This window comes from Elephas maximus, chromosome 11, assembly GCF_024166365.1.
Source record: "Elephas maximus indicus isolate mEleMax1 chromosome 11, mEleMax1 primary haplotype, whole genome shotgun sequence".
NCBI lineage: Eukaryota > Metazoa > Chordata > Mammalia > Proboscidea > Elephantidae > Elephas > Elephas maximus.
The window spans coordinates 75,775,737-75,787,821 of NC_064829.1; positions in this window are offsets into that span (position 1 = coordinate 75,775,737).

Here is a 12,085-nt window from a genome sequence, read left to right on the forward strand (position 1 = left end):
GGCCTGGCTCCAAACTCTCACCCTGCTGCCCTCTCTGCTATTTGATCTTAGGCCAGTCACTTAATCTTTCTAGAGCCTTCCCTACCCTAATGAGTTAAGAAGTTGACATAGAGTCAGCTTAGACTCATGGTGGCTCCATGTGTGTCTGAGTAGAACTGTGGGTGCTCCATAGGGTTTTCAATGGCTGATTTTTTTTTGGAAGTAGATCGCCAGGCTTTTCTTCTGAGATGTTGCTGGGTGGACTCAAACCTCCAAACTTCTAGTAATTAACCAAGGGTTTTTTTTTTTTTTTTAATTTGGCCCACCTTATTCCTCCCAAATAAGGATAATACAACTTGATTCCATAGACTTTGTATTTATTTGTTCATCTTAATCTTACGTATCTTCATTGTTTTTAATCAATTATTGTGATTTAGATTGTTATTTGGTACATTTCCTATATGAAAGTGTTTCTTTCTAAACGGTAGTCTGGAAGGGTGATTATGAAAGATAGTGCTTTAAGGTTAGCCTCTAACCTATTATTGCTTTTTTCTTTCAGCTGATTTTGCAGTAACTTTTCTAGGAGCACTTAATGGAATTTACATTTATTCACTGAGAACTCACTTGAAACCTTAACTTGAGCTACTTAGGAGGGAGATCCTAAAGAGAAACCCCTCCTGCCTCAATGGAAGAAATAATGCATGTACTTACATTGATTGTGGAAACTGCATACAGGTTTCAATCTAGTAAACTCATCACTAAACTAAATGCTTTCTGATGAGGATGTAATTTTTTTTTCTCAGTTGTATCTTTTTCCCCTAGGCATATATATGTGGCAGAAAATCGATAATAAATGTTTGCTGAATTAGTCAATCTGCAGTCAATGCTATCCTGAACACTGCAAAAGCTGATGTCCTTCTTTTGTCTCTTCTATTGGCTAATAGGCCACATTATCTTTATCCCTCTCAGAGTCTGTAATTCATCTTTATCCCTCTCAGAGTCTGTTGGCACTGCGACTACAGTCTCATTTTTCAATATGTTGCTCATGGAGCTTAGGGGTCAATGTCAGGGATAGAATTCTCTCCTTCCATGCATTAGACCTATAATCCATCCCCAGCCAAAGCACCTCTTCCACAGCCACCACTCACCTGTCAGTGGAGGTTTGCATGTTGCTGTGATGCAGGCTAGGAAGAAAGGCTTGGCAATCTACTTCCAAAAATCAGCCAGTGAAAACCCTATGCATCACAACTGTACAATCCCATTGCTCATGGGGTTGCCATGAGTCAGGGCTAACAATGGTATGATAACAGAGGTTAATATAGGAGTGGAGTTCAATATGAGCTTACAAGAAATATTTAGGGCCATATTTGGGACAGCCTTGGATGTCAAGGCAAGCACTTTGCTTTCAGTTCAATTACTAGGAAAAACTGAAGTAACCATAATAAATATTAACCAAATGGTAAAAGCCGAACACCATTCTTGTTTTTATCATGTGATATCAGCTCATTAAAGTTCACACTAACCATTTATCTTTTTACATCAACTCTTTTTTTTTATCAGCTCATTAAAGTTCACACTAACCATTTATCTTTTTACATCAACTCTGATAAGCAGGTCTCACTACCTCTATTATAAAAGAGGGGGCATTTGAATCATAAATATGTGAAGGATACATGACCAAAGAGGGCTGGGAATGGGATTAAGGCCAAGACTGTCCGACTCTGACATTGTATTCTGCTGTGGCTTTCTGTCCAGGTATACATACAGTACTGGGAAGGAAGGTTAGACCTATGTTCAAAGTTTGTGGTGATATAGAAGAATTTTTATACCTTCCTCCCAGAACCTCTATGTTATTCAAATTTTCTACTATTGCTTTATGAAAAAAGTAACATATCACATTATAAAGGTCAATTCTCAGGATCATGAGATTTAATCTCCCATGGGGGTTAAATCATTTCCTTTTAGTTAAAAAAGAAAACATCAATTTTTGAATCAGAAGCCAAGTGATTTAATGAATTAATATTAAAATTAAGTAAAATAAGTAAAAAACAGCATAAATTCTAGCAACTTAAAATATCTTAACTAAATAGTACTATGCAAAGTCTGAAAAACCAGAAATTTCCACATTGAAGAGTAGAGAGGGTCCAGGAAGAGAGAGATAGATGGAAGGGCAGTGGAAGAAGGAGGTGCCATAAGGAAGCATGAAGATCTGTGCTCGAATAACAGCTAGTGAGGAAGAGTATAAACCTATCTGACATATAGCTGGCTCTGGAAATATGGGCACCTGCCTGCCTGCCTGCCTGCCTGCCTGCCAGCCTGCCCGGCTGCCCTCCTTTCTTCCTCCCTCCCTCCCTCCCTCCCTCCCTCCCTCCTTCCCTCCCTCCCTTCCTTCCTTCCTTTCTTTCTTTCTTTCTTCCTCATTTTACTTTCTCCAAAGCCAGGATAATATAAAACTAAATCAACCTTTTATAAATCACAGAGCAATTCTCTGTTAAGAAGCATCTGGTATTCTGGTGTTGGGCTGTCAAGTGCCTTTTGAATATTCACTCAGCAGTGTATCTACAATTTAAATGCCTTGTTATAGTTAATAAGAGTTGTCAAAGAAGCACATTAACATGCCTTAGGGCTTAATTCTGCACTTTACAGACTTCATGCGTGTGAATAAGGTAAACCCATAACAGGAGTTGCACAATTCCAAAAGGCTATATTTACACCTACATCTGGAAACCCTGGTGGCATAGTGGTTAAGTGCTACGGCTGCTAACCAAAGGGTCAGCAGTTGGAATCTGCCAGGTGCTCCTTGGAAACCATGGGGTAGTTCTACTCTGTCCTATAGGGTCGCTATGAGTCAGAATTGACTCGATGGCACTGGGTTTGGGTTTTTGGTATACCTACATCTTTTGCACAATTTTAGCCTGAACATCAAACGCTCTGTCTTAGGTTGTATTTTAATAAAAATAATTCTTCAAACATACCCTATAGAAAATGTTATTAAAAAGTTAATTATATATTTACATTTATAAATTAATAGCAATATATTTATATGTCTACCATGGAGTTCTCTCTTTAAAGGTAAAAAGCATTTTAGAATAGAGTAAAATATGTGTCAGAGTAAGTCATTAATAAATTAATTTAGGTAAAATTAAGTTTTGCATTACATTGCTGCTTCAGAAAAAAACTTTGGTTTAACTTCTACATCTTATAAAAAATTCAGCCTATACAAACAGAAATCTGATGATTTCTAAATATGGACATCTGACATCAACCTCCAAAGTAGAGAAGAGTACACAGGAGAAGAAATAACATCCACATTGGAGACTACATTTTGCCCTTCACATTTTTAGTAAATTTGAAACTGAGACAATCAAACTCCCTTCTACATTTTTTTTTTCAATCTTTCTCTGTCTTCCTCTTTTTTAAAAATAATATTTTATTGAGTTGTTGGTGAAAGTTTCACAGTGAATTCGGTTCCCATTTGACAATTTCTGCAAAAATTGTTCAGTGACATTAGTTATATTTATCACAATGTGTCAACATTCTCTTGTGTTCTGTTTGTCCCACTTCTGTACTCTAGTTTTCCTGCCCCCCTATCTTCTTATTTTTTCTTTTGAGTAATTGTTGACATTTTGGTCTCATACAGATGGTTTTTAAGTAGTGCACTGATCTTATGGATAATATCTTTTGTGTGCCACCCTGCTATATCACTAAAATGTGATCTCAGGGGATAGCCTTAGTTCTAGGTTTAAAAAGTGTCTCAGGGCATTAGTCTAAGGGAGCCCTCTGTTATTTACTACTGTTCTAGGTTTTTTTTTTTTTTAAGAATTTTAGTTCTGCTCCATATTTTTCTTTCATTCTACCCGTGATCATCTATTGTGACTCCAGAAGAACGATTAGTGATGGTAGCTGTGCACTATCTAGTTCTTCTGGTCTCAGGGTAGATGAGGTCAGGGCTTGTGTAGATTTGTTTCTTCTCTGAGCTTTTGGTTACCTTCTTACTGTTTTGCTCCTGGTGAGTAGAGAACAGCAACTGTGTCTTAGATGGTCACTTGCAAGTTTTTAAGACCCCAGATGCTACTCACTTCAGCAGGATGCAGATCATGTTTTTTGTGAACTATGTTATGTCAATTGACTGAGCTGGCCCAACAGACTATGGTGTTAAGCTTTCAAACCCAGAAAACCAGTCTTGGAATGTGTTTGGTTATGTCTGAGAAGGATCTGTATTTGTGTGTTCAATGAATATATGTGCCTCAACCCACATATTTGTATTTACATGTACCTATAAAAAAAAAAATTTTTATAGATACTTCTATCTGTTCTCACCTGTATATACATTTGCACTTACCTGTATATGCCTATACTCATCCATATGTGCTCACTCATTTTTACTTCGGATGTGCTATGCTCACTACACTTTCAGTGTCACTTTTCCATTCATCTAAAACAACAAGTCTGTATGTTCTAAATCGTACTCTCCCCTCCTCTTCCTCTCACTGTCAATCACTAATGAACACTTGTCTCTACATATATTTATTCATGTCTTCTTATAAAAAAGGGATCATACAATATTTTGTCCTTATATGCTTGACTTATTTCACTTAGCCTTATACGCTCCAGGTCATCCATGTTATAATATGTTTTGCAGGCTCATCATTTTTCGCCATAAAAAAAAAAAAAAAAATCATGTCTTCTTATAAAAAAGGGATCATACAATATTTTGTCCTTATATGCTTGACTTATTTCACTTAGCCTTATACGCTCCAGGTCATCCATGTTATAATATGTTTTGCAGGCTCATCATTTTTCGCCATAGTTGCATAATATTCCATTGTATGTATATACCACAACTTGCTTACGTATTCATCCATTAATGGGCACTTCAGTTGTTTCCATTTATTTGCTATTGCAAATAAAACAGCAATGAACATAGATACGCATATGTTCAGGTCATTACTTTTAGGTCTCTTTTTTTTTTTTTTTAGGGCATATACCTAGGAGTAGGATTGCTGGATCATGGGGTGGTTCTATTTCTAGTTTTTTGAGAAAGTGCCAAACTGTTTTCCATAGTGATTTTATCATTTTACAGTCCCACCAGCAATGGATAAACATTCCAACGTCCCAACATCCTCACCAACATTTGTTATCTTTTTTTTTTTTTTAAATCCATGTCATTTTTGTCAGGGTGAGATGGTATCTCATTGAAATTTTGATTTTCATCTCTCTTTAATGGCTAATGCTGCCTCTTGAAATGGTTGAACATCGATTAATTCTTTTTGGTATAATGACTCTGTGTATTCCTTCCATCTTCTTTTGATGCTTCCTGCATCGTTTAATATTTTCCCCAGAGAATCCTTCCCTATTGCAACTTGAGGCTTGATTTTTTTCCTCAGTTCTTTCAGCTTGAGAAACGGCAAGCGTGTTCTTTCCTTTTGGTTTTCCATCTCCAGCTCTTTGCACATGTCATTATAATACTTTACTTTGTCTTCTCAAAAGGCCCTTCGAAATCTTCTGTTCAGTTCTTTTACTTCATCATTTCTTCTTTTTGCTTCAGCTGCATAACGTTCATGAGCAAGTTTCAGAGTCTCCTCTGACATCCACCTTGGTCTTTTCTTTCTTTCCTGTCTTTTCAATGACCTCTTGCTTTCTTCATGTATGATGTCCTTCCACAATTCATCTGGGCTTCAGTCACTAGTGTTCAATGCATCAAATCTATTCTTGAGATGGTCTCTAAATTCAGGTGGGATATACAGTCATATTTTGACTGTCATGGACTTGCTCTGATTTTCTTCAGTTTCAGCTTGAACTTGCATATGAGCAATTGATGGTCAGTTCCACAGTTGGCTCCTGGCCTTGCTCTGACTGATGATGTTGAGCTTTTCCATTGTCTCTTTCCACAAATGTAGTCAGTTTGAATCCTGTGCGTTCCATCTGGTGAAGTACATGTGTACAATTGCCATTTATGTTGGTGAAAGAAGGTATTTGCAATAAAGAAGTTGTTTGTCTTGCAAAATTCTATCATTCGATCTCCAGCATTGTTTCTATCACCAATGCCATATTTTCCAACTACTGATCCTTCTTCTTTGTTTCCAACTTTCACATTTCAATCACCAGTAATTATCAATACATCCTGATTGCATGTTTAACCATTTCAAGAGGTGCATATTATCAGGAACCGGTGTTACTAAAGGAAGAAGTCCAAGGTACTCTGAAGGCATTGGCAAAAAGCAAGGCTCCAGGAATTGACAGAATATCAATTGAGATGTTTCAACAAACGGAGGCAGTGCTGGAGGTGCTCACTTGTCTATGTCAGAAATATGTAAGGCAGCTTCCTGGACAACAGACTGAAAGAGATTCAAATTTATGCCTATTCCCAAGAAAGGTGATCAACTGAATGTGGAAATTATAGAACAATATCATTAACATCACATGCAAGCAAAATTTTGCTGAAGATCATTCAAAAAAAGCTACAGCAGTATATCAAAAGGGAACTGCCAGAAATTCAGGTCCGTTTCAGAAGAGGACATGGAACCAGGAATATCACTGCTGATGTCAGATGGATGCTGGCTGAAAGCAGAGAATACCAGAAGGATGTTTACCTGTGTTTTATTGACTATGCAAAGGCATTCGACTGTGTGGATCATAACAAATTATGGATAACATTGTGAAGAATGGGAATTCCAAAACACTTAATTGTGATCATGAGGAAGCTTTACATAGATCAAGAGGCAGTTGTTCAGACAGAACAAGGGGATGCTGATTGGTTTAAAGTCAGGAAAGGTGTGTGTCAGGGTTGTATTCTTTCACCATACCTATTCAATCTGTATGCTGAGCAAATAATATGAGAAGCTGGACTATATGAAGAAGAACGGGGGATCAGGATTGGAGGAAGACTCATTAACAACCTGTGTTATGCAGATGACACAACCTTGCTTACTGAAAGTGGAGAGGACTTGAAGCACTTACTAATGAAGATCAAAGACCACAGCCTTCAGTATGAATTACACCTCAACATAAAGTAAACAAAAATTCTCACAACTGGACCAATGAGCAACATCATGATAAACGGAGAAAAGATTGAAGTTGTTGAGGATTTCATTTTACTTGGATCCACAATCAACAGCCATGGAAGCAGCAGTCAAGAAATCAAAAGGTGCATTGCATTGGGTAAATCTGCTGCAAAGGACCTCTTCGAAGTGTTGAAGAGCAAAGATGTCACCTTGAAGACTAAGGTGCGCCTGACCCAAGCCACGGTATTTTCAATCACATCATATGCATGTGAAAGCTGGACAATGAATAAGGAAGGCCGAAGAAGAATTGATGCCTTTGAATTGTGGTGTTGGCAAAGAATATTGAATACACCATGGACTGCCAGAAGAACGAATAAATCTGTCTTGGAAGAAGTACAACCAGAATGCTCCTTAGAAGCAAGGATGGCGAGACCGTGTCTTACGTACTTTGGACATGTTGTCAGGAGGGATCAGTATCTGGAGAAGGACATCATGCTTGGCAAAATACAGGGTCAGCAGAAAAGAGGAACACCCTCAACGCGGTCATTTGACACAGTGGCTGCAACAATAAGCTTAAGCATAACGATGCTCGTAGGGATGGTGCAGTACCGGGCAGTGTTTAGTTCTGTTGTGCATAGGGCCACTACGAGTAGGAACTGACTGGACAGCACCTAACAACAACAACAACAAGGGTTAATGAGCATAAACATCTTTTGCATGTTCATTAGTTGCACAAATGTCCTCTTTGACAAAGTTTCTGTTCATGTCCTTTGCCCATTTTATGACTGGGTTGTTTGTCTTTTCGTCGTTGAGTTGTTGCAGTTTTCTACAGATTTTAGAGGTTAGACCCTTGTCAGTTAAGTCATTTCCAAAGATTTTTTCCCAGTCTGTAGGTTGTCTGAACACCGTAATACCAAACCTGTTGTGGTCCAGTTGATTCCAACTCATAGCGACCCAGTAGGACAGAGTAGAACTGCCCCGTAGGATTTCCAAGGAGCAGATGGTGGATCCAAAGTGCCTGGTGGTTAGGAGACAAACTCTTAGCCAGGTGCCACAAGAGCTCTGTAGGCTGTCTATTTACTTTTTTAATGAGAATATGTTTTTAATTTTTATAAAGACTCATTTATCTCTTTTGTCTTCTATTTGTGCATTTGTTGTTATGTTAGTTATCCTATTTTTATAAAAGATTAGGTCCCAGAGTTTTCTCCATGTATTTTCTTGCAGGAATTTTATGGTTTTAGGCTTAATGCTTAGGTCTTTGATCCATTTTGAGTTAGTTTTTGTGTATGGTGTGAGGTATAGGTCCTGTTTCATTTTTCTGTAGGTGAATATCCAGTTTTGTGAGCATCGATTATTAAAGAGACTGTTTCTGCCCCATTGAATGGAATTTCACCCCTTGTCAAAAATCAGTTATCCTTAGATGGCTGGGTTTAATCCTGACTTCTCAATTCTAGTCTATATGCCTATCATTGAAGCAGTACCAGGCTGTTTTGATTACAGTGGCTGTACAGTATGTTTTGATGTTGGCTATCGCTTTGGCTATTTGTGGCTTCTTTCCTTTCATGTGAAGTTGGTCATTAGTTTTTCCATTTTAGTAAAGAGTGTTGTTGGGATTTGTATTGAGATCATATTGTATCTGTAGGCTACATTAGGTAGAAGTGACATTTTCACTATATTAAGTCTTTCAATACATGAGCACCGGATGCCTTTCCATTTTGGTAGGTCTCTTTTAGTATCTTGTGGTAATATGTGATAATTTGAATTGTGTAAGTGTTTTATGATCACTTGTTTTTGTTGCCAGAATTCTCTTTAGAAGTGAGGATGGCAAGACTTCATCTCACATACTGTGGATGTGTTATTAGGAGGGATCAGTCACTGGAGAGGGACATCATGCTTGGTAAAGTAAAGGGTAAGTGAAAAAAAGGAAGATCCTCAGTGAGATGGATTGACACAGTGGCTGCAACAATGGGCTCAAACACAGCAGTAATTGTGAGGGTGGCACAGAACCAGGCAGTGTTTCGTTCTGTTGTACATTGGGTCACTATGAGTCAGAAATGACTGAAGGACACCTAACAATGACAACATATATCTATCTCTATCTACATCAACTTTTTTTTTCATGTTCTCTATCTGCTAGAGAAAACTCCAACCCTGCATAAATACTATTTTCTTCCTTTTTGCATCTGCACTGGTGAAGAAGAAAGTGTTTGGAGAAAAACCCACTCTCATGTTGGTGCTCTCATATGAAACTCATGGTGCTTAACGTTGCATGGGAACCACACCTCTGCTTTGTCCATCAGCTCTTACATTTCCATGATTCCTATTAAACACCTTCTTTCTCCTCAGACTTCTAATATCTTTAGACCATTCTTATTCTCAACTGATGATCCCACTTCCTAGTTTACTGGTTTACTAGATTACTAGTTCATCATCCAGCATCATCTACCTACATGCATATCCACATTCTCTGCGTTGGGAGATAAAACAATATATTTTGACAATAAACACTATTAATATGTTAGTAGATTTCTTTCAACTCTTATTTTAATACAGTGGCTTCTCTTATCTTTCATAGTTGCAGTGTTATTATAAGAACAATATTTTTTGATAAAATTTTCAGACTATATGATTCTCCTTGCTTTAAAACTTATTATCAATCCAATACAATGTTTTCAATACCTTTAAATAGTTTATGATTGATTTTATATTCTCTAAATTGCACCAATAACACCACATTGTCTGACTATTCACTTAATAGCACCCCTAGAGGGTTTTTCTTTATGCTTAATAATGATGAAATATAAATGATTAGATGTCCTATTAAAGGTAATATTTAAAAATGCATTTTTAAAATCTTAATTTCATTATTTTTTTTCAACAAAACCAAAGCCCATATTCTTTTGAAAATGACAAAAGGGATACAGAATATATACTATTCTTTGCACACAGGTTGTTATTAATTCATGTTAGTTTAGTGATCTGGTTTAGAATATATGATATATTTTACATACATACATTCCTACTACATTATGACTGAAAATGCAAATTTAAGTGGTCACATTCATTTAACTTTAGTAGTCACCTATGTTTGTTTATAATGGCAAGGGGCTGCTCACCAATGCTTTGAGAGCTTTGACTTGGAGGCAGTCACACATGGATGAACACTGACAGGGTCAAGAGCAGCCTGTGGTCACTGGTGAGGCTGCTTCACCTAGCAGGACAGAACACCTAGCATGCATTATAATTACAACGTTCAAGTGAACGTTGCTCTGAAATTGTTTTTCCAGTTCATCAAGTATTTATGCAGTGTTCCTTAAATACTTACTGCTATTGTGAAGTGTACTGGTGTTTTGAAGGTGAAATCTCTCTTGCCTAAGGCACAAAATGATAAACAGTATAGATGACTTTGTTCCCTGCTTTTAAAATATGCATACACATAGATAAGTGTTTTCAAAGGTAATTTTATACAATACTTGAAGACTGTACTTACATAAGTCTGAAATATCCATGTAGTACACATCTATTGTTTTACATTATTAGGTTTCTTATTCTAGTAATATATGTATTTTCCTCTGACAAGGACCCTTTCTAGTTTCTTAGTTTGTGTAATTTAGGTGAGTCTAACTCTACTCACCAAGGTCTAGGGAATAATAAGAGCTAAAACTGTAATACCACGTTCGAAGTCAATTCTTTCATTCCATTTCTGTGGTTTGGGTATGGTCACAACATCAATGCTAGGACAGCTAGAGTCAACCCCTGAAGGTCACTGGAGCTATGCAGAAGGAGATTTGCCCTCTATTCTAGAACTCTTAACTATAAAGCTATGGAAGCCTAGAGGTACTGGTACTCATTCAGAGGGCATAACTTGTTGAAAAATGAAGCCAACCCGTGGACAATCAGGGTCAAATGATGAAGACAATGATTAAAGTGATTTACTCATGATAGCCTTTACGTTCCTGGCTTGATGCCTATCAGTTCTATAAACCAAAATTATTTTTTTTTCTTAAAACTAGCTTGAATTAATTTTAAATCAATATTTAAGAAAATTCTTGATTAAGAGTTTTGTTTTCCAAAAGGTTAATATCCAGGCTATATAAAGAACTCCTACAACTCAACAATGAACAAACAACCCCATTAAAAAATGGACAAAGGACATGAATACACATTTCTCAGAAGAAGATATACAAATGGCCAATAAGGATGTGGAAAGATGCTGAGCATCAACCAACCTGTCGCCACTGAGTCACTTCTGACTCACAGTGACTCTATAGGACAGAGTAGAACTGCCCCATAGAGCTTCCAAGGCTATACTTTTTAGAAGCAGACTGTCACATCTATCTCCTGTGGAATGGCTGCTGGGTTCAAACCACCATCCTTTCTGTTAGCAGCCCAGTGTGTAACCACTGTGCCACCAGGACTCCATATATTAGTCATTAGGGAAATGCAAATCGAAGCCCCAGTGAGACACCACTTAACACCCACTAGATAGCTATAATCAGAAAAAACTGAAAATAACGAGTGCTGAGTATTAGGTGGAGGTATTGGAACACTCATCCATTGCTGGTGGGAATTTAAAATGACGCAGCCACCGTGGAAAACAGTTTGGTGTTTCCTCAAAAACTTAAACATAGAATTGCTGAAAGACCCAGCAATTCCATTCGTAGATGTATCCCCCAAAGACTTGAAAGCAGGACTCAAACAGATACTTGTCCATCAGTGCTCACTGTAGCATTATTCACAATAGCTAAAAGTTGGAAACAAACGTTCATCATCAAATGAATGGATTAAAAAAAAATGCTATATGTCCATACAAATATTATCCAAAATTTAAAAAAGAGAACTTCTGATATAAACGATGACATAGATGAACCTTGAAAACATTATTCTAAGTGAAATTAGTCAAACACAAAAGGACAAAAATTATGTGACCCCACTTATATTAAAAATCTAGGTTAGGGACTTGAACAGAGACCAAAGCTTGTTAGTGGTTACTGGGGGCTGCAGGGAGGAGGAAACAGGTACTTGTTGCCTAATGGGCACTGAATTCCTGTTTGGGATGATGAAAAAGGTTGGGAAATAGGTGATGGTTGCAAAACACTGTG